At 53.1% G+C, this 24,264-nt stretch overlaps 1 protein-coding gene across 6 annotated transcripts in view; it reads right to left on the bottom strand.

Annotated features, from left to right (window-relative positions):
* The window catches only part of PTK2B (protein tyrosine kinase 2 beta), a 113,765-nt gene that overhangs the window by 74,622 nt on the left and 14,879 nt on the right, over window positions 1-24,264 (bottom strand). Inside the window, exon 1 of one of the 6 annotated variants that reach the window (XM_075126295.1) lies at window positions 8,184-8,270. The exons of the other annotated variants lie outside the window; for them this stretch is intronic. The gene's annotated coding sequence lies outside the window, so the exon portion shown is untranslated. Of the gene's footprint in view, window positions 1-8,183; window positions 8,271-24,264 lie in introns of those variants that run through there. 6 annotated transcript variants of the gene reach the window in all.

The raw sequence follows: 24,264 nt of genomic DNA on the forward strand, positions 1-24,264 counted from the left end.
TTGGCTGTTCTTCTTTTCCCCCTTTTGCGTTTGGCTTCTTAGGAAACGGGGTCAGACTTTAACAACCTCAGCAACAACCCCAGCTCCAGCCCACCTCAGCTGACTTCTCTGTGCCCCCAAAGCACAGTCATCCCCATATGCAATACCATCGAAGAGACTGTCAATCCAGGTCTGGTTTTTCCTTCTAAAAACTCTCTCCAGCTAACAGGCATGAGGGCTGTCATTAAAATGAAAGCCTCCCTTCATAGGCTACATTCCAAAGCCTTTAACTCTTTTTCCCTTCTTTTCTGTCTCTTTAATAAAAGATTAAAAGGATGGAGAACGGTGCACTTGCCGTGGCGCTAAGCAGGCTGAGGTCTCTGTTTGCCGAACCCTGAACGTGGTTTCAAATTGTTCCATGTTGGATGGTTTCAGAGCCCTTAACTCTTTGGGCCAGTCGGTTCCATCTAAATTAATGCAACAGCCCCCACTGTAACGCCCACTGGCCTTCAGGCTCCAAGCGTTAGTCATTCCTGGAGGCTGGAGCTGGTGACTACTGCTGTTTCAAATCCCCACTGATGCCGTGTGTCAGCCTAGGGAGTGGGTGTCGGAGAGGTGAGCCGGCCCCGAACTGCGGAGGACTTGGCACCGGGGTGCGGCGCCGGCCTGTGTCAGCTCTAACGCCTTGTTGGCCTGGCTGCTTCTCTCCATCTGTCTCTGCGCAGCGGGGCGCGCTACAGAACATGGGGAGCTCTGCGGCTGGCATGCTTCCACCTGAGCTGCTGTAGCAGGAAGGAGAGGGGTGGCTTCCTGCAGCCGGGAGAGGGCATCTGGGTAGCAGCGGCCTGGGGGAGCCGTGGGAGGGGGCTGGCAGGCAGCGCTGACATGCTTCCCTGCACCATGTGCAGTACAGGGCTGGCTGCTGTGAGGGACACACTCCTACTGTTCCCTGTCACTACAGGGCCCCATATGCAGATGTTCTCCTTGGGGCAGCAGCCCGCAAGTTATCCTGGGGCAGGGAGTTCTCATAGTGCAGCCCACAGGCTCCCCCCGCCAGTCCCTGTGTCTGGTGCTCACCCTTCTCCGGTTCTCGGTCTAACGGAACTAATCATCTAAGTCCAATCCAAGAGCCGGTGAGATTTCTCAGAGCCGAGTTACCACACCCAATGGCTTCCAAAGCACCAATCCGGTTCCCTTAGTCAATCTCTTTCCCGCCCTCCCCCACCCCGGAGTGCAGTCTTATTGGCGGCAGAACCTGCGCCTTTGCCCCCTACCGGTCTAGAAAGGTTTCTGATTGGCTGGCGTTTTACTGGCCATCAGCCCCCAGAGCTGCCTGGAGGAGGTAAATACCAGTGTGAGAATTTACCTGCAGCTGACAGGAAAAAACATCCCTCAACAATATCTTTAAAAATGCATGACAGCAGCCCTGCCTTGGCACAAAGCTGACTCGAGTTCAGATCTCAGTGTCCGGCTCCCGCTGGCGGATGAAGACCTGGCCTCAGTGATTCACACCTTGGTCACGTCTCGGCTGGACTACAGCGACACAGTACATCTGGCCAGGAAGCCATCGGCACTTGGGAAACTCCAGCTAGTACAGAACACTGCAGTGTGTCTCCTCAGCAGCCCAGGCTACTCCCATCCTCTGCCCCCTCCACCAGCTTCCCACAGAATATCCAATCAAGTTCAAGGGCTTGGTCCTTATTCGTGGCCTGGGCCCAGAGTATGTAAAAGATCTAACCGAGCTCTGGGATGAGACTGTGGTTGACAACTGCTCCTCCGGCACCATGGACCTCTCAACAATAAGGGTGAAAAGCTCATCTGGGCAGGAGACAGAACCTTCCCCGGGGGCGGTCTGGGACTGCAGTGAACTCCCCCAGGAACCGAGGACCATCCCCACCCCGCCACTTTCTGCTCCAAGCGCAAGGCACATTTCTTCAACCTGCCTTCTCAAATACAAACACAAGGAAACGTGTGTGTGTGTGTACATATTCCAAACCAAGACCCTCCGCGTCTCCCCCTGGGAGAAGAGGACAGAATGTAGTCACGGGGCTTCATGCATGACTGGAAGAATCATAGAAATGTCGGGCTGGAAGAGACCTTGAGGTCACAAGTCCAGCCCCTGTGCTGAGGCAGGACCAAGTAAACCTTGTCCATCCTTGACAAGTGTTTGTCCAACCTGTTCCTAGAAACCTCTAGTGATGGGGATCGCACAGCATCCCTTAGAGTTAGAAAGTGTTTCCTAAGATCTGTTAGAATCCGTGGGCCTAGCAGCCAGGTCCATAGCACCTGGGACTGCTGATGTTCCCACATCACCACCAAGAGGCTACATATAGTTACCTCCAGGGAGTATTGTGGAGATTAGGCACTGCAGGAAGTACCGCCCAAAGGGTCCAGAGTGACAGCGCCCTGCGGCCTTCTGATTGGCCCATGCTCACCATTTCACCCCGGAGAGTGGCCCAGGCAGTTGTCAATGCAACCACATAGACTTCGGGCCCGTTGTGATGCCAGGCCTCACCTGGCTTTCTGATCTCCAGTCTCCGAGCCCAGCCTGCCTCTGATCCTGATTCCTGCCTGTTGATCCTGGCACTAGCAATAACCACGATCCTGGCTCACTGGCTGCTGCCTTGTGGCTGTCCTTGACTTGTGGACAGCACCCCAGCTGTGGCTGCTAGGCCAGACGGGGCACATTCTCCAGCTGTGGCCTCACCAGTGCTGAGTAGAGAGGGACAATTACCTCCCATGTCTTACCTACGACACTCCAGTTAATACACCCCAGAATGATACTAGCCATTTTTGCAACTGCATCACACTGCTGACTCATATTCAGTTGGTGACCCACTGTAACCTCCAGGCCGCCTAGGCAGGTATTCCCCAGTTCGTAGTTGTGCATTTGATTTTTTCCTTTTTAAGTGCAGTACTTAAGTGAAGAAGCTCAGGTGCCATGCTGATGAATGCAGTCTAAGAGTCTATACAGAACAGAACGTCGGGATATTTCCCCTGATATTCAGCCCACATCTTCCTCTGCTCAATTTCCTCCTAGTTTCCTCTTTGTACCGATGGCTGGAAGAAGTGTGGTCTAGTGGTCAGAGTGCAGGCCACAGAGCCAGGAGAGACGGGCTCCTAATCTAATGTGCCTTCAGCGATTACCCAGAGGCCTCAGTCACCAACACCAGTCTCCGGTTTGTGTGCTGCTGGTTATTGGCCGCTCCCCCAGACGTATTAGACGGAGTAGCTCTATATCAACCCCTGTTTCCTGCCCAGGAGGGCCAGTTGACTGAAACTAAACTAAAGACGGAGGTGATGCTTGTCAGCCAGGGGGAACGCTTAGAGGAGATGACTAAATCTATTGTTGCTCCCAGCCACTGAAGACACCTGCCTGATCACTGTGGATTGCAAACTCAGAGTCCTCCTACACTCAGAGCTGCTCCACGCCTCTCAGAAAAGGTCAGTGCCCGAAATCAGCCCCTCCTCTGAGATGCACACTTTTCAGGGTTTGAATTTGGGTGGCCACCCACCACCAACTCCTCCTCTCTGAGGTGCCCATTTGTTCTCCAGAATCTCAGCTTTCATTCTCTGGTCCTCATGGTTACGAACTAAACTTTCAGAGTCTGACCTGAGTGTAACCAATGCAGTGATTCCTGCCTGAGTCTGCAGGCAGCCTGAAGCAACAGCTCTGAGAGGGGCCAACTGCCCCTGTTCATTACGGAGGGGTGGTAGCCCAGAAGCCCAGTGGCGATTGTCACAGCGTGAAAGGGAAGGCACCCAGGACTGATTGCCTAATGCCCGAATGACTGAAAGGAAAGGCACTTGGGATCAATTAACTGCTGAGGATTGAAAGGAAAGGGCCTTATAAAAGACTGAATCAGGCTGGCTGCCGACACAGAATGATGAGAGGTCTGAGCAAGGATTAACCAGCAAACTGAAAGGGGCCTGAAGAAAGTAGCTGCGAAAGGGGTCAGAAGAGCTGCTCTGAGCAGGAGTTACACAGGTCTCCTGCAAAGTCCTTGGCCAAGGGAAGGGTTTGGTCCCAAAAGCCAGAGAGTCGGAAAAGGCTAAGGGCCCGGGAAAGCAGACTCCACAAGCCTTCAGATGGAAAGGGCTGAGAGTGAAGTGCTGAAGCAGGGAAGAGATGCAGAAACCAGGCAGAGAGGAGGAGAAGAGACACCTCAGGACTGAGCATTGCTTGTATTAGATGCCAATAAATTAGACCCTGGGCGAAGGGCATTTCTGGGCAAATAAAGCCTGCGGGCAGTTTATTGAAAGAGCCCCATGAAGGGGGAGAAACAGAGGCAGGCCCATGGCAGACTCACACCTGGTCAGCAGAGCTGCATTTATAGTGATTGTTGTAAAAAATATCACCTCCGTTAACTACTACCCAGCTGATCAAAGCAGATACAAGAGCAGAGGGCGGATGGCGTTTGAAGATCTATACACGCAACTTCTCCTTTTGGCCCTCCAAGTGGGCGGTTATTTAGGAGATGCAACTACTTCCCCCCCCTCCCCCACCCTCCCTCGAGGAGGAGGGAAGCCCCACGAGCCCAGCAGGGTACGTTAAACCCCACAGAGGGGCAGCCAAGACCAAGGACCAAGGTGGGGCAGCCCAGTCGCACAGTAGAGGGATCCGTACCCAAATGGATCCACAGGGCGCCCAAGAGAATATTTTGAACATCTGCACAACAGGGCGTCTCACGAGGTTGGAGCCTGGTTTGTGGGTGGAGCTCGGAAGGTACCGCGACTCTGCCCACCCCCAATTCAGTTCCTGAGTCCTTGCCTCTGCCATTCCTGACCCCTAGGTTTGACTGGGGCAGCGGCCGCTAGCTGGGACTGACCACAAAAGCCCCCCAGAAGCTCAGGCTTGTGCAAACTGCAGCTGCCCACCTTCAGAGTGGAGCGGATTGGCAGCAGACTATCACCCCATAGGCTCCTATCGCTGTGCGGCTGCTAGTCCACACCCAGGTGAAATTCAAGGTGCTGGTCGCTATCTACAAAGCCCTAATCTCCCACGTGAGCGCTGGAAGCCCTGTCTTGATGGGGCTGAGGCATATTGTTACCCAGGCTTCCCACTGCTATGGAAATCTGGTCAATCAGCTCCCCAGTCCCGTCTGTTTCCACTGTCTATACCAGTATCTCTCAACCTTCCCAGGCTACTGTACCCCCTGCAGGAGTCTGACTTGTCTTGCGTACCTCAAGTTTCACCTCACTTAAAAACAGTTTGCTTACAAAATCTGACATAAAAAGACAAAAGTGTCACAGCGTACTGTGACTGCAAAATTGCTGACTTTCTCCTTTTTACCATATAAATATAAAATGAAGCAATGAGAATATAAATACTGTACTTACATTGCAGTGTATAGTATATAGAGCAGTATAAACAAGTCATTGTCTGTAGGAAGTTTCAGTTTTTACTGTCTTTACTAGTGCTTCTTACGTAGCCGGTTGTAAAATTAGGCAAATATCTAGATGAGTTGATGTACCCCCAGAAGACCTCTGCGTACCCCCTGGTTGAGAACCACTGGTCTATACAGCTGCAGGGTGAAGGGTTTAGCTCTTCCAATGTGGCATATTAACATGACTCACGCCACGTCACAGTGATATGCTCCGTATACACGCATGTAACTACAATAATAACCTGCCCAATCACTCTGGCGCCCTTCCCATCCTATCTCTCCCTTCACTGCGGCTCAGCCCACCACCCAGCCTCGAATAACCGGTGCATTTCATCATGCTAGTCATTCCCTCTTCTGGGAAAGGGAACGTGTTAAATTGACAGTCGGAGACAAAATAAGAGCAGACCCAACACCTACCCCAGCAGCTCCCCATCAGACGCCTCTTCCCCACAAGATCCCTTCTGCATACTGTTCCCTTCGCTCACCAGCTGTCGCAGCAGGGTTAGACGCAGCATAAGATCCAGAGACGGATAATCTAGAACTCCCATCTAGTCCAACCCCCTCCCCCAAGGCAAGCTTGTTCCCTTCCCGCTGCTCTCTCTGTCCAGTCCAGCTGCAAGAGGATCCTCCACCACCTATACTGGGAGTTTATTCCACTTCCCCGTAGATTTCACAGCTAGGCAGGGTTTCCTGATGTTCAGCCTAAATTCTCCTCGGCTGCGTTTCACCTCCAAGGGAGAGCTCTTCCTCCTTCTCTCCCAATCTCACAGCTCTGTTTATTTTGGGCTGCATCTCTAAAATAAACGTTGGTAATTGGAGCGAAGGCTGCTGAGCCATTGTGCCCAGACCCGAGGTATGGTCTGGGCTCTCCTTTCTCTTCTCCACCCAGGCCAGGCTCCGTGTCACAGGGCCTGGCTTGTCTGACTGGCCCAGGGGAGCTGGACGTAGCGCCTTGTGGGTCCGAGCGACACTGAGCTCCCTGGTGTGCTCCTACCTCTGCAGGAAGAGGTCAGTGCTGGGTAGCATGTCTGATGGGTAGCAGCCAAAGGCTGGAGCAAACCCAACCCATGTATAGCGTCATCTCCCCTCATCCAAGCTAGAGCACTGGACTGGGACTCAGGAGACCTGGGTTTCATTCCGGTCTCTGCCACTGGCCTGCTGAGTGACCTTGTTATATCCCCTGTTTGTGCCTCAGTTAACCCATCTGTAAGAGGGGGGAAATGATACCGACCTTGGTAAAGCTCTTTGAGATCTGCCGATGGTCAGAGCTAGATGCTATTATTTATTATGGATGCCTTTCGGTGCATCTCTTCCTCCGGGCACCCCTGACTCTGAAGGAGGGAGAAGGGTGGGTGGGGAGTAGCTACAGAGACCAGACATGGAAGCTGAAAATCCCAGGATGGAAGACACGTGCTTTCCCTCCCACCAGAGAAGCTGGTCTCTTGAAATACAGCAGCCCTGATTTCGGTCACCCCTTTTCTGCACTTGAGCTAGGGATTGGGGGCAGGGGGGCTTTCAGCCACCTCCACAGTCCCCATATCCTGGGTCCTAGACGTGACTTCGCATGGCCCCGGGATAGAGCAGAACAGAGCAATGCTCTCCAGCCCTACCCCTGCCATACCCCGTCCATCGAGGGCTGGGAGCTGGGGACATCCCCATATAGGCCATTTCTGCCCCCTTTCATTGCCAGGGCAGCGTAAGACGACATTGGCATAACTGAGTGAGGGCCCGGGTCTAATCCCCTCCCAGCAGGCCAGGGCTCTCCCTACACGTCCCTCCTCATCCGCTGCGCCTGGCTCTCCCACTACATAGGCCCTGTCCATTCGCCGGGCTGGGCTATCTCCCTGCGGCTGCCTGGCTAGCAGGGTGACCCGGGGCTCATGAGCGTGGGGCTAGGAACGCCCCTGCTTTCCCCTTCATCCCCTGCACATCCCCAGCTTGCTCTCCCCTGTCACCCCAGGGAACCGGCTGGCCACTGGGAAGCCGAACCCCCGGGCTCCAGTTTGACTCCGGCCTGAGCTGGTGCTGACCAAGAATTCCTATGGTGTGGCTATATGGGGCGGCACAATGAATGTGCTGGGCCCCAACCCAGCCCCTGGTGGGCACCTCAATACCCGTCACCCTGGATGGCTCCCCCTGACAGGCTCAGCCCCTGCTGCATTCATCCTGCAACCCACCCCGGCCCTGTGTATATTTCTTCCCCCGCAGCGGTGTCCCTCTCCTGCTCCGGCTTTCCAGGGCCCCCTCGCACAAACCTTTGGGCTAGCTGAGGCAGCAGCACAAAGGATTCTGGGTTGCACCTGAGACCCACCGCTGCCCACCGCACCTGCCGGCACAGAGCGGGCCCGCCCTGGCAGACACCCTGGATCCAGAGAAGGGCCATTTGGGGTGTCCCCACGCCTGTCCCAGGGCCGGGGGCACCCATGGGGCCTGTGCCGAAGGCTGCCCCGGCAGTATCCCGTCCCCGTCAGGGCTGAGCCACAGAGCAGGAAACTTACCCAGCGGCTGCCCGTGCCCTGGTCTGCGGATACCCAGAGGATTTCACTGCCCAGGGCTCCTCTCACCAGCACTAAATCCAGCTCTGGACACGCCCAGGGCCGAAGCCAGCCCGGCTGGTACTCCACTGACAGCACCCTCTTGTCCTGGGGGCTGACACTGACCCATCACTGTTTGCGCCCCCGTTGCAGAGTGTGACTCGCCCCAGCCTGTCCTCCCGTGGTCCTAGTGGCACCTGAGGGGCCGGCACCAGCCAGGCTCATGCACACGTCTGGCAAAGGGCCCCAGAGTCTAGGGCAGCCTGAGAAAAGTACCACTTACTGTCGAGACGGCTGTCTCCGCATGCCTCACTGCCTCTCCCTCTGCCAAGCCCGCTCTGACCGAACAGACACTTCCTTCCTTCTCGCACAAGTGTGCAGAGAGGAATTTGCATATTGCAAAGGCGGCCGGTGCAGCCGCAGCATCCGACGCACGAGGAAAACCTCCCTGCATGAGGGGAAGGGGGTAAGGAGATGAACCTGACAGCTTCAAAACCTGCTCACCTACCTCAGCCAGGCGGGACTGCATTGGGGCGGGCCAGACACTCCCTGAACGGGCCATTCCTCGAGTCTTTCTTTAGCCCCCTTTCCTTCGGCGCTTCCTTTTCTCTTCCCAGGTGGCTCAGCTCGGCTTCCCTTTCTCCAGCATTCTTGGAGAGGAAACTGCTCCCACACACACACCAGTCCAGCTTCTATCTGTCTTCGGCCTCCCCACGTAGTAGGCGAAGCAACCAGGTTTACATTCAGTTCACCTGTCCTTCTAGCCCCACCAGAGCCTAGCTGGGGATGTGGGCAGCTAGCTGTATCCTGGCCAAGGTTAGGACATGTCTTTAACCCTGGTCCGCACAGGCTGGCCAAACGATGCCTGAAACCTGTTCAACTACCGTGCCTCCATTCAGCATCATGGAGTTGCTACCGCTGCCATGGATTTGCAAAGCTTGAAATCGGGCTTACCTGGGACATGAGACAGCCCCGCAGCGATGCTAGAACAGTTCCAACAGCTTTCCCGCAGAAAGGTTAGCCCAGCTCAGTCCCTGGAAAAATCATGGAGCAGGTCCTCAAAGAATCAATCCTGAAGCACTTGCATGAGAGGAAAGTGATCAGGAACAGCCAGCATGGATTCACCAAGGGAAGGTCATGCCTGACTAATCTAATCGCCTTTTATGATGAGATTACTGGTTCTGTGGATGAAGGGAAAGCAGTGGATGTATTGTTTCTTGACTTTAGCAAAGCTTTTGACACGGTCTCCCACAGTATTCTTGTCAGCAAGTTAAGGAAGTATGGGGCTGGATGAATGCACTATAAGGTGGGTAGAAAGCTGGCTAGACTGTCGGGCTCAACGGGTAGTTATCAATGGCTCCATGTCTAGTTGGCAGCCGGTGTCAAGTGGAGTGCCCCAAGGGTCGGTCCTGGGGCCGGTTTTGTTCAATATCTTCATAAATGATCTGGAGGATGGTGTGGATTGCACTCTCAGCAAATTTGCGGATGATACTAAACTGGGAGGAGTGGTAGATACGCTGGAGGGGAGGGATAGGATACAGAAGGACCTAGACAAATTGGAGGATTGGGCCAAAAGAAATCTGATGAGGTTCAATAAGGATAAGTGCAGGGTCCTGCACTTAGGACGGAAGAACCCAATGCACAGCTACAGACTAGGGACCGAATGGCTAGGCAGCAGTTCTGCGGAAAAGGACCTAGGGGTGACAGTGGACGAGAAGCTGGATATGAGTCAGCAGTGTGCCCTTGTTGCCAAGAAGGCCAATGGCATTTTGGGATGTATAAGTAGGGGCATAGCGAGCAGATCGAGGGACGTGATCGTTCCCCTCTATTCGACATTGGTGAGGCCTCATCTGGAGTACTGTGTCCAGTTTTGGGCCCCACACTTCAAGAAGGATGTGGATAAATTGGAGAGAGTCCAGCGAAGGGCAACAAAAATGATTAGGGGTCTGGAACACATGAGTTATGAGGAGAGGCTGAGGGAGCTGGGATTGTTTAGCCTGCAGAAGAGAAGAATGAGGGGGGATTTGATAGCTGCTTTCAACTACCTGAAAGGGGGTTCCAAAGAGGATGGCTCTAGACTGTTCTCAATGGTAGCAGATGACAGAACGAGGAGTAATGGTCTCAAGCTGCAGTGGGGGAGGTTTAGATTGGATATTAGGAAAAACTTTTTCACTAAGAGGGTGGTGAAACACTGGAATGCGTTACCTAGGGAGGTGGTAGAATCTCCTTCCTTAGAGGTTTTTAAGGTCAGGCTTGACAAAGCCCTGGCTGGGATGATTTAACTGGGAATTGGTCCTGCTTCGAGCAGGGGGTTGGACTAGATGACCTTCTGGGGTCCCTTCCAACCCTTATATTCTATGATTCTATGATTCTATGATTCAGCAGTTGGAGGGCGGGGGGGTAGTCTACATTTCTGTAGAGCTGGGTTCAAGTCCCTGCTTGCTGCAACTTTCAAGTATGATTTTGGGTGAGTCACTCCATCTCTCTGTGACTCAGTTTCCCATCAGTAGTGGGGGATAATGATGCCGAGAGGATAAATACATCAATGTTTGTGAGCCACGATGGTACAGGAAGCCTGCCAAACAATCAGTGGGGCCACTCGATGATCGAGGTGGTAAAGGAGCACTCAAGGATGATAAGGCCACTGCAGAGAAGTTAAATTAATTCTTTCCATTGGTCTTCACTGCAGAGGGTGTGAGGGAGAGTCCCATACCCAAGTCATTCTTGTTAAGTGACAGACAGGAGGAACTGTCCTAGATTGAGGCATCATTAGAGGAGGTTTTGGAACAAATTGATAAATTAAACAGCAGTAAGTCACCAGGACCAGACGGTATTCACCCAAGAGTTCTGAAGGAACTCAAATGTGGAATGGATCAATAACTGGTTAAAAGACAGGAAACAGAGGGTAGGAATAAATGGTCAGTTTTCAGAGTGGAGGGAGGTAAATAGAGGGGTGCCTCAAGGATCTGTCCGGGGACCAGCGCTGTCCAACATAGTCATAAATGATCTGGAAAAAGGGTTGAACAGTGAGGCGGCAAAATTTCCAGACAATACAAAACTACTAAGTCCAAAACTGGCTGTGAAGCATTACAAAGGGATCTCACAAAACTGGGTGATTCAGCAAGAAAATGGCAGATAAAATTCAATGTCGATAAATGCAAAGTAATGCTCATTGGAAAACATAACCCAATTATACATACAAAATAATGGGGTCTAACTTAGCTGTTACCACTTAAGAAAGAGATCTTGGAGTCATTGTGGATAGTTCTCTGAAATCATCCACTCCATGTGCACTGCCAGTTAAAAAAGCTAAGAGAATGTCTGAAACCGTTAGGAAAGGGACAGATAATCAGACGGGAGATATCATATTGCCCCTATATAAATCCATACTATGTTCACAGGTTGAATACTGTACGCGTATCTGGTTGCCCCATCTCAAAAATATTTGTTAGAATTGGAAAAGGTGCAGAGAAGGACAGCAAAAATGATTAGGGGTATGGAAGGGCTTCCATATGAGGAGAGATTAATAAGGCTGGGACTTTTCAGCTTGGAAAAGAGACAATTAAGGTGGGATATGAAAGAGGTCTATACAATCAGGACTGATGTGGAGAAAGTAAATAGGAACTGTTACTTACCCCTTCACATAATACAAGAACTAGGGGTCACCACATGAAATTAACAGGCAACAGGTTTAAAACAAACAAAATGAAGTATTTCTTCACACAACGCACAGTCAACCTGTGGGATGTTGTGAAGGCTAAAAATATAACAGGATTCAAAAAAGAACTAGGTAAGTTCATGGAGGATAGGTCCATCCATGGCTATTCACCAGGATGGGCAGGGATACAAACTTCTGCGCTGGGTGTCCTAAGCCTTTGATTGCCAGAAGTTGGGAGCGGATGACATGGGACGGATCACTTGATAATTGCCCTGCTCTGTTCATTCTCTCTGGGGCACCTGGCATTGGACACTGTCAGAAGACAGGATACTGGGCTAGATGGACCACTGGTCTGACCCAGTGTGGCTGTTCTTATGTAGGTACTTCTAGACTGTGATCAAGTCACCCCTTAACCTTCCCTTTGTTAAGCTAAATAAACTGAGATCCTTGAGTCCAAGACATGTTTTATAGTCCTTTAATCATTCTCATGGCTCTTCCCTGACCCCTTTCCAATTCATCAACATCCTTCTTGAATTGTGGTGCCCAGAACAGGAACAGGATTCCAGCAACGGTCGCACCATCGCCAAACACAAAGGTAAAATAATCTCTTTACTCCTACTCGAGATCCCCCCGTTTATGCATCCCAGGATCACACTAGCTCTTTTGGCCACAACGTTGCACTGGGAGCTCCCGTTCAGCTGTATAACCACCAGAACCCCCAAATCTTTGTCAGAGTCACTGCTTCCCGGGATAAGAGTCCCCCAGCCTGTAAGTATGGCCTGCAGTCTCTGTTCTGCATGTACGCATTTACATTTAGCCACACTGTGTGTCTTGATCGCAAGACCCTCCACTGTTCCAAAGGCCATCACCTCTTTAACTCCACATGGCTGACCTGGGGGTTTGTTCCAGACCCATCTCTGTGGTTCTCTAGCAGGGCAGGAGAGTCCAATGAGCCCTGAGTGTCAGAAGCATATGAAGACATTGTGTTGCTCCACCTTGATATGACATTATCACTAGGGCCCTACCAAATTCACAGCCATGAAAAAAGCGTCACGGACCATGAAATCTGGTCTCCCCCCGTGAAATCTGTATCGTATAGGGTAAAAGCACACAAAAGACCAGATTTCACGGGGGAAACCAGCGTTTCCCAGATTGGAGGTCCTGACCCAATAGGGAGTTGCAGGGGGGTGGCAAGGTTATTTGAGGGGGGTTCGCGGTATTGCCACCCTTACTTCTGTGCTGCCATCACATCTGGGCATCTGGAGAGCGGCGGCTGCTGACGGAGGGCCCAGCTCTGCAGGCAGCAGGGCAGAAGTCAGGGTGGCGATCCCGTACCACACCAGGCCATCCTGACTTCTGCCCTGCTGCTGGCGGCGGCTCTGCCTTCGGAGCTGGGCTGCGGGCCAGCAGCCGCCGCTGTCCAGCGGCCCAGGTCTGAAAGCAGAGCCGCCGCCAGCAGCCGCAGCGCAGAATGACCTCTTTGGGTCAGGACCCCCACAATGACAACACCGTGACAGGTCACATTTAAAATAGCTGAAATCATGAAATTTACGATTTTTTAAATCTTATGACCACGAAATGGACCAAAATGGGCCGCGAATTGGTAGGGGCCTAATTATCACCCGTCAGGGCAAGCACATTGATGCCTTGATACTCAGGTGCTGGCAGAATAGAGGGAGTTCAGGAAAGGGCAAGGAAAACGGTCAGGGCAGAGGTGGGAAGGACTGACTAATGGAGAAGGATTGAAAGAGCTTCCCAATTTGTCTAGCGTGGCTGAGGCATCTGAGGAGTGTGAATGCCAAGGTCGTTGTTTCTGGTGGTCAAAGTGCGGGGACAGGAGCAATGGGATGAAATTAAATGGGCAACATTTCGGCTGGAAGTGCAGGCTGGCCAACCAGGCGGGTTTTCTGGGCGCTCCTAGATGTCTACGCTCCTGGCCCTTTGCACACGTCCCGCTCCCCATCCTGGGTTCAGGGACGGACAGGGAGCGACGCACGGAGCGTGGTTGGGGGCAGGCACGAGGGAGCGTGGGGAAGGCGCTGGAGGCCAGGGAGAGGTCACCTGCAGATTCCCACCAGTCCACTCCCTAGTCAGTAGGAAAGGGAAGGGGTGGGACAGCCTCCCACGGGAAGGGATGGAGCACTCAAAGGGGGACTCTGCAGGCAGTGAGAGAGCCAGGAATCCCAGGGCGGGAGGGAAGTGGCAACACTCCAGGTGACTTTCACGGAGAGATCCAAGCTAGATACACGGAAGAGATCGGAGCTTCCCAAACTGGGGGGCACCAGGCTACTTCAGGGCTAGATGGGGAAGGGCACAGCGAGGCAGCGTAGATGGGGAAAGCGGCAGGACGCCTGACGGAGGAGACCAGGACTGGCGGGGGGGTTGTGGCTCAGGATTGAGGGGCATAGGCACAGCTGTGTAAAGGGGGGACGGAGACACACCTGTATCGTGAACTGCTTTGAAACCAGGCTGCCCTAGAAGCACAGTGAAACAACACAGATGCCAGCCCGCAGCAGTTAATCACGTGACTCCCTCACAGGAAGTCTGGCTTCCACAAAGCAGAGAAAATGACACATGACACACGTTCCACTCTGTAGCGGATGATTCCCCCAGGGTGGGGGCTGGAGGAGGCCTCTGATGGCAGGTGCAGGGAGACACCGTCCCATGAGACCGTCCCCATCACCCTAGATTCCCCCAATATTGGCCAGGCCATTGAAGTTTGGCTGGCCTCTCTCCCCCCCCCCCCCCCCAGATTTGGACGAGGCTGGTTCCCAGGGACTATCCCTGCGACAGCTGGAACCAGGGTCTCCAAGGCAATATGGGCAAGAACCAGTCCCTGATCCAGACATCCCCGAAGCCTGAGTTACTCAGAGCAGGAGCCAAACTTCCCAGTTGGCCCCTAGATCTATCCGGGGCTCAGCTAAAAACCCCTGGATCCGAACCCAGCAGTGCTGTGGGGCCTGCACGCCCCACCAGAATGGACAGCACCTGCAGACCTGGGACAGAGCCTGCAGGCAGCACAAGGAGCTGAACTCTTCCCTCTGGTGAGCCAGACATGGGGCCAGTTAAGTGTGGCTCGGCAGCGTCTGCCCGACTGTTGTTTGCAGCCTATGCTGGGGCTCTGGCAGTCCCAGATTCAAACCCTGTTGCACCTGACAAATATGAACTAACTCCAATTCACGGCTGTGCCCGGCGAAGCGGTGAACTATCATCCCCAGGTGGGGAAACTGAGGCACAGAGCGGCAAAGAAGGAATAGGCTCATTTGGGGAGCTGAGCTGCAAACACCACAGAATTCAGCTGTGTTCAGATCCAGGGTTGCGGCTAGCCCGAAGCCAGGACTTCTGTCTCCCAGTCCCGGGCTCTCACCACCAAACCAGGGTTCTCTTACAAGGTCACTTATTAATCCCTGTTTATTTAAACAGGCCTCGCCTGGGAGCTAATAATAAATGCCAGGGGCGTTCTAACAAGCCTCGGGGTTCCAGGGGATGCGAAACCCTAACTTCCCCCCTTGCCCAACAGCTCCCTTCAAACCCACGCTCTGCATCTCAGCCAAGAATGGGTGAAAACAGATCTTCTTGTACCAGGCGCAGCAGTGGACCCATGTTTATTTGGAGACGGTGAGAGGACAAAGCAGGGACCATCTGGGAAGGAATTTATCATGAGCTGGTGGAGACAGCATCCAAGAAGGCAGCTGCTTGCAGCTCAGGTGGCAGGCATCTGAGGAATTGCGCAGCCCTCTAAAGGTTCACAGTGGGAACCCCAGATTCACAGGACCAGATTGCTCCCCTTAAGCCGGACCCCTGCCCCCTCCACGATTAGCCCCACTGATTTCAACAGGGCTACTCATACAGCCTGGGCAAAGGGTGAGTGAGAACAGAGCCAGGCCCACAGACTTCCGGCTCGGTCTCGCAGACACCCATGGGGTCACTCTGCGTTTACACGGGTGGGAGTGAGACCAGATCAGGCCTCTACAGTTTAATGGGGCGGCTCACTTTGTATTTACACCGGGGAGAAGAGAGGGGGTGAGCGAGCTCAGGATGGGGCCCACTGCACTGATTTCTCTTGCCTTTCCCACAGTCTCTCCCAGACATCACGTGTAACATTGGAGCCCCTGGCCCAGTCGGCGGGAGCGTGGAATTCAGCCCGAGTTCACCCTGGGTAATCCTTACACTCAGCACTTTCCTTCGGCAGGGAGGGATTTCGGGGTTCAGTGCTGGGGAGTTGGTTTGTCTCTCACTGGACAGGGGCCCGCACCACACCAGGGGGATGATCACAGCTGCCCCCTTGTATCACTGTCCCAGCTGAGAGAGGCCAATGAGGCAGAGCCCCCTGGGAGTGCCCTCTCCAGGCCAGGGTTGAGATACACCTGTGATGGTATCTCACAGTTTTGGGGGTCCAAACCCCACTGAAATCAATGATAAGATTCTCTCTGATCAGGATCAGGCCTGTAGTGAGATGGACACACCTCGGCTGAAGGGAACTGGCCTGAGACCTATCACACTCATTGCATGTAAGCCAGCAGCTGCCTCCTAGGCACCGTCCCTCCCAGAGCTCCCCCTGGGGAAATGCAGCTCCACCCAACCCCTGAGTCAGTTACTGCTACAGTGTCGCCCTATGGCATGACAGCCACTTGAGGACTGAATACAGGCGGTGCTGGGTGCGCCCAAAAACCACCAAGCCAGCCACACACGTATTCACACCACCACCTACACAGATCCAGCCAGCTTCCCATGTAAACACGCAGGCATACCGCCACACGCATGCACACAGAACACCCATCCAGATACACACATCCATCTAAAAACACCCGCACACGCATACACACAGCTAGTTACACACCCCCGCACACCCATCTAGGTGCACACACATCTGAATACATACACACAGAGAGTACACCCATCTAGATACACACACACCCCTCTAGATACACATGCACACTCATCTAGTTACACAAACACACACAGCCATCTAGACCCACACACACACAGCGTACACCTATCTAGATACAGACAGATCTAGCGACATAAACAACAGAATGCACCCTACACTCGTCTAGATCCACACCCGCCCCGTACACCCCTCTAGACACATATGCACACCCACCTAGACACACACACGCACACCTCTCTAGATACTCACACACCACACGCATCTACCCAACCCTACAGACACAGACGCGCCTTGCCACGCGGTTTCAGAGCCTCTGCCCCTGTGCCATAGGGCCAGCTGCAGCTCTTGTGAGGATCCCAGCCGGCCACAGCAGGCGCGTGGCGTCCCCCGAACAAGGGACGGGCTGGTGGGAGCCCTGCTGCCTGCCCTAAACTTCGCCCAACTCTCCCAAATTGCCCAGGGCCCTAGGAATCGCGATCCTGGATCAGACTCAATGTCTCTTCTGTCCCCAGCACCAGATCAAAGCCCCCTTTACCACAGTGCCGAGTCAAGTACCTGGCTCCCAATGAAATCAGTTGGAGCTAGGCACCTCAATACATTTAAAATAGGGCCCTTCGTGCCCTACCGTCCTTAATATACTTATCCTCACCAACCCCCCCTGAGGCAGGGCAGGGCTATTAGCCCCATGGTACAGAGGGGAAACTGAGGCACAGAGCGGCTAAATGACTCACCCAAATGTCACACAGGGGTCTGTGGCACAGCAAGGACATGACCCAGGTCTCCCAAGTCCCAGGTGAGCAGCCTAACCACGGGACCATCCTTCCTCACTAGTTGCTTCAGGGGAAGGTGCCAGACCCCCCACAGCAGGCAGTCGTGGGGTGACTTGCCCCTCATGAAGGCCTCACCCTAATCACCAATACTTATAGAGTGGGGTCAACCTGGACACATGAGGTTTTATCTCCCTTCCAACACTAGCGTCAGCATGAAGGAGCATGCGCTGGGGTTCAGGGGACCACTGGTCTAGTCCCAGCTTGGCCTCTTAGATGTGCCTCGGTTTCCCCATCTATAAAATGGGGATACTGCCCGCCTTTGTGAAGCCATCTGAGATCTACTAAGGAACAGCTGAGTGGTGGTGATATCACTATTTCGCTGGGGCTGCTAATCAACGCCCTGCTCTTCAGCGGGGCCATGCTGGAAAACACCAGGATATTTTCCAACTCCATGATGACTCTTCGCTTGTAGGAAATTGCCAGGACCCTTGAGCTCCGGATTCGCTGCGTGAGCAGCACCAGGAGGGAGTTCCCACCACAGAGGGGGTGAAATTCACCCCTGGGCAAGGAGGCCCAAGGCAAGGCCAAAGCACGATTTCTGTCCTATCTCCCTCTGCTGAGACTGCTGTGGCAGAGACCCTGATCCCAACCTCCCGCCAAAGTCAGGGGGGAGACTTTCCACTGCCTTGAGATCAAGCCCTTAGTATCTGGTAACGCAAAATCACTTTGTTCTCATAGGAGGCCAGGGCTGAACTGAGCCCTTGGGGATTCTCCTTATGTTTCATAGGTCTGCCTGCTTGGGAGAGCAGCATCTCTACAACTGCAGAGGCATATAAGATTATGATGTTCTCCTGTTGACCCTTTTTCATCCTGGGCATGGTGGACCATTGGTCTGACCCAGTACGGCCATTCTTCAAATAGGGGTCCATAACCTCCAGAGGGGTTATGAAATGGAAGCCGGAACATGTTTCACACACCGGGTTACACAATGTCAACCTGCGGAACTCACTGCCACAAGTATCTTGGTGGCCGAGTCAGGAAAGGATCAGACATTTATATGGACAACAAGAACGTCCACTGTTGTGTTAGACAGGAGTGTGACAAAGCGTCAGTGGCAACGGGGGAAAGACAAACACTAGCTCCTGTAAGTTTCTTACACTTACATCTGAAGCAGCTGGTACCAGACGCTGTCAGAGACAGGACACTGGATAGGCCACCAGTCTGGGATGACATGTCCTATGTTCCTGTTCACACAGCCCACGAGATCATGCCAGAATAGCAGGCCCACGGGTTTGGCTTCTCAGTCGCATTCAGACCCCTTCCAGCATTTCGCTTCCTGCTGAAAGCTCTTTGTTTACCGGTCTGTTCTGAAGCTCAGAAATGCAATCGCTTGTAACAGCCGCTCAGCGCGCACGGGAGAAATTAGGCAGCAGAACACGCGGCGCTCCCCTCCGCCCATCTCCGCCCCCACACCTGGAACAGCAGCCTCCAGACCCAGGGAACCTGTCAAAGAAACTCCCAGCGAATTAAATTTAAAGAGAAAAAGAATCAGCGTTGGCACTGGAGAGTGGACAGCTGCTCTTGCCACACTCCTGAATTCCAGCACAGCACACGGTGAGGGGAACGCATCAGCCAGCCCCCTCCCTCACAGCATGCGGTGGTGACTCACCACCAGCCACTGGGGGGAGGGGAGGGAAGGGGGGGGGCGTTGTGTGTTTGCATGTTAGCATCCATTGTTGGGTTTGCAACTGCAGCCTACCCGGAAGACACAATACCTGTGCAGAATAAGATGCTCTCTGGAGAGATCTACAAGCCCATGTCATGAACGTTTCCCGCAGCGTTATCATGACTGGAAGTATCAGCCCAGCAGTCAGGACTCCTGGGTTCTATTGCTGGGTCTGCCACTGACTAGCCACAGACAAATTCACGAGGCCAAAAGTTTCCAACTTGGGTAGGCCTGATTTTAGGCATCCAATTTTGTACATCATCCCTTTATGTTTCTAATCCTGTGCGTGCCTGATTTGAGGAGTCTAACTTTGTACCACCCCTCTCTAGGTCTCTATTCCCTCTGTACAAAAATGAGGTTAATAATAGTGTAATGAACCTGGCTGGTGTGTGTGTCTCTGTGCACCACTGCCCTGTACTGGATGGAACTGGGATGTCTCAAAAGTGTGTCCTAGGCCCTACACTGCTAATAGCGGACAATGATTTAGCTAAGCCAGTAGGGGCTTGGGCTCTACAGGCAGGAAAACTGGAGTTCTATCTTTGCCCCCGTCATGGTGCACAGCCAAATAACTACAGGAGCTGCCTGGAAATATGCAATTTCAATGAAAGTTCAGCTTTCACAGGGATCATATTTTTCCTGAAAATGTCCATGAAAACCATATGCGAGTTCCAACCCATTCTAGTAACAGCAAATTCCTCCAGAGCCCAGATTTGTTACAATTCCTCCCTGCCCGACAGGAGTGGTGCAGGACTTAATCCATCCGCATTTTCTACCCTTTGTTAATACTGTAATTTACAAATTACATTCTCTAGACCCTTCTCCATCCCCAGCACTCACAAATTAAAACATACCCAACGCAGCGACGCAGAGAACTCGTCAATGAATGAGCTGGACCCCATTGGTGATCAGGGTTAAAATGGTCTAAGTGCCTAAGTCACTAAGGAGCTTTTGAAAATCAGACTTGGCTCCCAAGTCTCATAGACTTTAAGGCCAGAAGGAACCAGCCAAGGTCATCTAGTCTGACTTCCTGCACATTGCAGGCCACAGAACCTCACCCACCCACTCCTGTAACAGACCCCTAACCTCTGACTGAGCTACTGAATTCCTCAAATCATGATTTAAAGACTTCAAGTTACAGAGAATCCCCCGTTTACACTAGTTTAAAGGTGCAAGAGCCCAGTGCCCCATGCTGCAGAGGAAGGTGAAAAACCCCCAGGGTCTCTGCCAATCTGACGTGGGGGAAAATTCCTTCCCGACCCCAAATATGGCAATCAGTTGGACCCTGAGCATGTGGGCAAGACCCAGCACCCAGGAAATAATTCCCTTAGATGCTTTTGCCAATGTGAGCTGTGGGCTCCAGGCTCCAAACGTCTGCGCCAGGCGTTTGGCAGGCCTCACTCACACTCCCTGGGGGGCATTTGCCCACAATCCCAAACCCCCACCAGCTTTTGGCCCCCGGGGGCTGGGTTTGCACCGTCACTGACGCAGTGCTACAGGTCCGTGCGGTGCTGTGCAAATAAAGTGCAAGAAAAGGTCCCAAATCCTGACCGGTGCAGCCCAGGGTTGGGCAATCAGGGGTGCCCACCAGCTCTTTGGAAATACTCAGGCCCAGATGCTCAAAGGTATTTAGGCCCCTACCTCCCATTGGAACCTGGTGGGGGCGGGGAGCAATTGATGTCTGTAAGTGAGGAGCGAGGCAAAACAGCCCCATAAACACCAAGTCCTACTGCACAGAGCTAGTATCTGACCCAGAACCACCCAGCCTACAAGAGGAAGAGGACGCTGCAGCCTTGAGCAAGCAGAGCAGTTGCAGCAATCGCAGATCCTGCGCGTGTTCTGAGCTCAGCTCTCTCTCGGACGCTGCAAGCACAGGACGCGAGTGCCGCTCACATGCACATCCTCGAGCTAGCTTGGATCTAGCCAACTCCGGGACCAAGGCTGTGAAGCCACGGCAGCAAACGTAGCCCTGTGAGCAATGACCTGGGGTTCCGGGCAGAGGGGTGGGTGGGAGCCCAGGGCTGGGATAACAGGGGGGCTGTGGGTCGGGATTGAGGGGCATTGGCAGAGGGGTGGGTGTCGGGAGCCCAGGGCTGGGATAACAGGGGGGCTGTGGGTCGGGATTGAGGGGCATTGGCAGAGGGGTGGGTGTCGGGAGCCCAGGGCTGGGATAACAGGGGGCTGCGGGTCGGGATTGAGGGGCATTGGCAGAGGGGTGGGTGTCGGGAGCCCAGGGCTAGGATAACAGGGGGGCTGTGGGTCGGGATTGAGGGGCATTGGCAGAGGGGTGGGTGTCGGGAGCCCAGGGCTGGGATAACAGGGGGCTGCGGGTCGGGATTAATATTAGACCATTAGTCTAATATTAGTCATTAGGATTAATAGAGGCTGGGGGTAGGTATTAATATTTAGTAATATAGGCCTCCTAGTGAGGGCCTTCTTTGAGGGGAGGGATAGCTCAGTGGTTTGAGCATTGGCCTGCTAAACCCAGGGTTGTGAGTTCAATCCTTGAGGGGGCCGTTTAGGGATCTGGGGCAAAAAATGGGGATTGGTCCTGCTTTGAGGGGGTTGGACTAGATGACCTCCTGAGGTCCCTTCCAACCCTGATATTCTATGATTCTATGATTGAGGGGCATCAGCAGAGCTGCAGGAAGTTATACCCATGTTATTAGCCCATCACTTTCACGAGAATCAAAACCAAAAATCCAACAAATGCTGAAATACTAAAAATAAATCCAACTCTGCAATGAAACCTCCCCTTGGGGAGGGGAACCCACTTCCCAGGAACGGGGTGGGCGTGTTTCCTAGTAACCTTTATCTGCGCGAAGGAAGCAAGCAGAGGAGCGCTTGAGTCCTGGTCTGCACCCTGGGAAACTCTGGGAGGTGCGATCACAGGTCCCTCACTGGTCACTAAGCATGTTGGTCGCTAAGCAACCAACGTGAAACCACCTGTGAGGCTGCAGGAGGGAAATAAAAGGGTCTGTTTTCCGTATTTGGCTGCTTCTGAAAAAACACCAACAGCAGCCAGAGACAGGCCGGGGTGGAGGGAAGAAGTTGGCGAGATGCAACATCCATGGGATGCCCCTGTGAATCCCATCAGCGAGCCTCCTGAAGGACACGCGAGTGCAGCCTGGCTTGGCGACTTTCCAGTCGCTATCTTGCAAACCCACAGTGTGATGGGGACAACGCAGGGCTCTTCCCAACCAGCATCTCCTAATGGTCCATTTAGCCTGGAATCCTTCAGGGAGCAAATGGTAAAGCCCCCAGGATGTCCCATAATAACTTTGGGTGCTTATACAGCACTTATAGATCTCAAAGCAGATGGGTGAGCATCATCCTCGGCAATTTAAAGGTGGAGAAAGCGAGGCAGAGCAAGTACTAAGTAATCCGTGTAACGGAGAGGCCTGTCCCTTTAATGGCCAGGGGCCCTCGGCCCAACCAGCCCTATTCATTTATCAGACCCAGCGGGGAACGGGAGAGGGGGGGGTTCCAGGTGACCCCCATAAACAGCCAGTAAGTGGCTCAGCTGAGAGGCCTGCCGGTGGCTCTGAAGCAGGGGAGCAAAGGGAAGGGAAGACCCCCTTTCAGCCCTGAAAGGGACCAGGGGGAGAGTGTCTGGAAGCTGTAGCCCAGGGTGGGCAGAGGGACTGCTTTTTTATTTTGAAGAATAAAACTGTGCCCAGAAAGAGTCTTGAGCCTGGCAGTGAGTCCTTCCTGCGGAAGCTGGGAGATCTAACCTGTGTGAGGGGAAACTGAGGCACCGGCTAGCCTAGGTAAGGCAGCACTATTACATTCACTAAGACACCCCATGTCTTCTGTCTCCCCGTTCTGAGTCCTCAGCAGTGGACCATGCTTTAGATGCTCTATACTAGCCATGTCAGGCTGGGTGCAGGACAAATTCTTCCTGACCCCAGCTGTTGGCAGCTTTTACCCTGAAGCATGAGGATGGAATAGGGCCTCTAACTATGCCAACGTGTTAGCACAAAGTAGTGAGTTGCATATAATCGTAATGGGTGCACCCGAAATCCCACCAGCTCCTCCTCTAGTGCAAAACCTTAAGCCCAACCTCATGCAACCAAACCCTCCCCGTGTGTGTGTGTGTGTGTGTGTGTGTGTGTGTTGAACAGCTACAGAGCGGAAGGCGGCTTGCTGGGCAGGTGAGGAGTCCACCAGCGAGAGCAGTCACTGCGATGCGTGGGCGGCAGGGAACGACGGGTCTCTTACATAGTTGTTCCCTTGTTTGAAGGGTTTGGATGGGCGAGTCGAGACCCCCTTAACCGGTTATTATGTGACTCTAGTAGCATCCTCAATCCACTACGTGCCTCCCAAATATATAAGATATTCCTGTCCCGGAGAGCCGATAGCTTCAAGCAGCGCGTTGCTCTGTCTCTTCCTTAAGTTAAACAACAAATCCACTCCTGGCTTTCTTCTTTGTGTCCCCGTAGGGAACACAGCACCCACCGGAGTGAATCGGCCCCACACTCCATCTAGGTCAGTGTCCTCGCTCCGAGAGTGGCCAGGCACCAGCTGCTTTAGGGGCAGCAATAGGCGTTTATGGCAGACCCACCCCCCGGTAATATCAAGTGACAATGGGGTCCAGTGGTAGGGCACGGCCTAGAATACAGGGGCCAGGGGTTCTAGGCCTGGATCTGATCTGCTGTGTGGTCTCCTGTGCTTTGATTGTCGATAGATTTTTAGTAAGCTCCTTCTGACAAGAGACTGTCTTAGTGCTAGGTGTTTGTACAGTGCCTAGCACAATGCCGAGCTGCTAGTAGCATTCCAGCTGTACCGCTTACAGCACGTGCCACAATGGGGCCCTGAGCTCAGCTGGGGCCTCTAGATTTTTGTCCTAATGATTACCCCATTAATTAGGCTGGTTAATGGGGTTACCCCATTAATTATCTCCTGAAGCGGGGCAGGGGGTGGGAATTTTACCTCCCTTCTAAAGCTCTTGTTTTTTTTTTTAGGCTGGGATTTTCTTCAAAGAAGCCTACGTTTGAGTTCCCAAATCCCATAGCCTCCTTTGGAAATGAAACTCTGGATATTTTTGTTATCCATATATCAGGCTGGTTCAGTTTTTTTTTGTTTTTGTTTTTAATCCTACTCTGCTCTTAGCCTCGAGGAGATCTTGTGGCCATGAGTTGCACAAGCAACTTCTGCACTGTATACAAGTCTTTCCTTTTCTCCCTTTGGAATTTGCCACCTTCCAGGTTCATAAAATGCCCTTTGGCCTTTGTGTTAAAAAAAAGGGGGTCAAATGTTCAAAAGTGCTTCAGTGACGTCTACATGACGGCAGTAAAAAACGGCAGTAAAAAAAAAAAAAAA

This window comes from Caretta caretta, chromosome 3 (assembly GCF_965140235.1).
Source record: "Caretta caretta isolate rCarCar2 chromosome 3, rCarCar1.hap1, whole genome shotgun sequence".
In the NCBI taxonomy this organism is placed as follows: Eukaryota; Metazoa; Chordata; order Testudines; family Cheloniidae; genus Caretta; species Caretta caretta.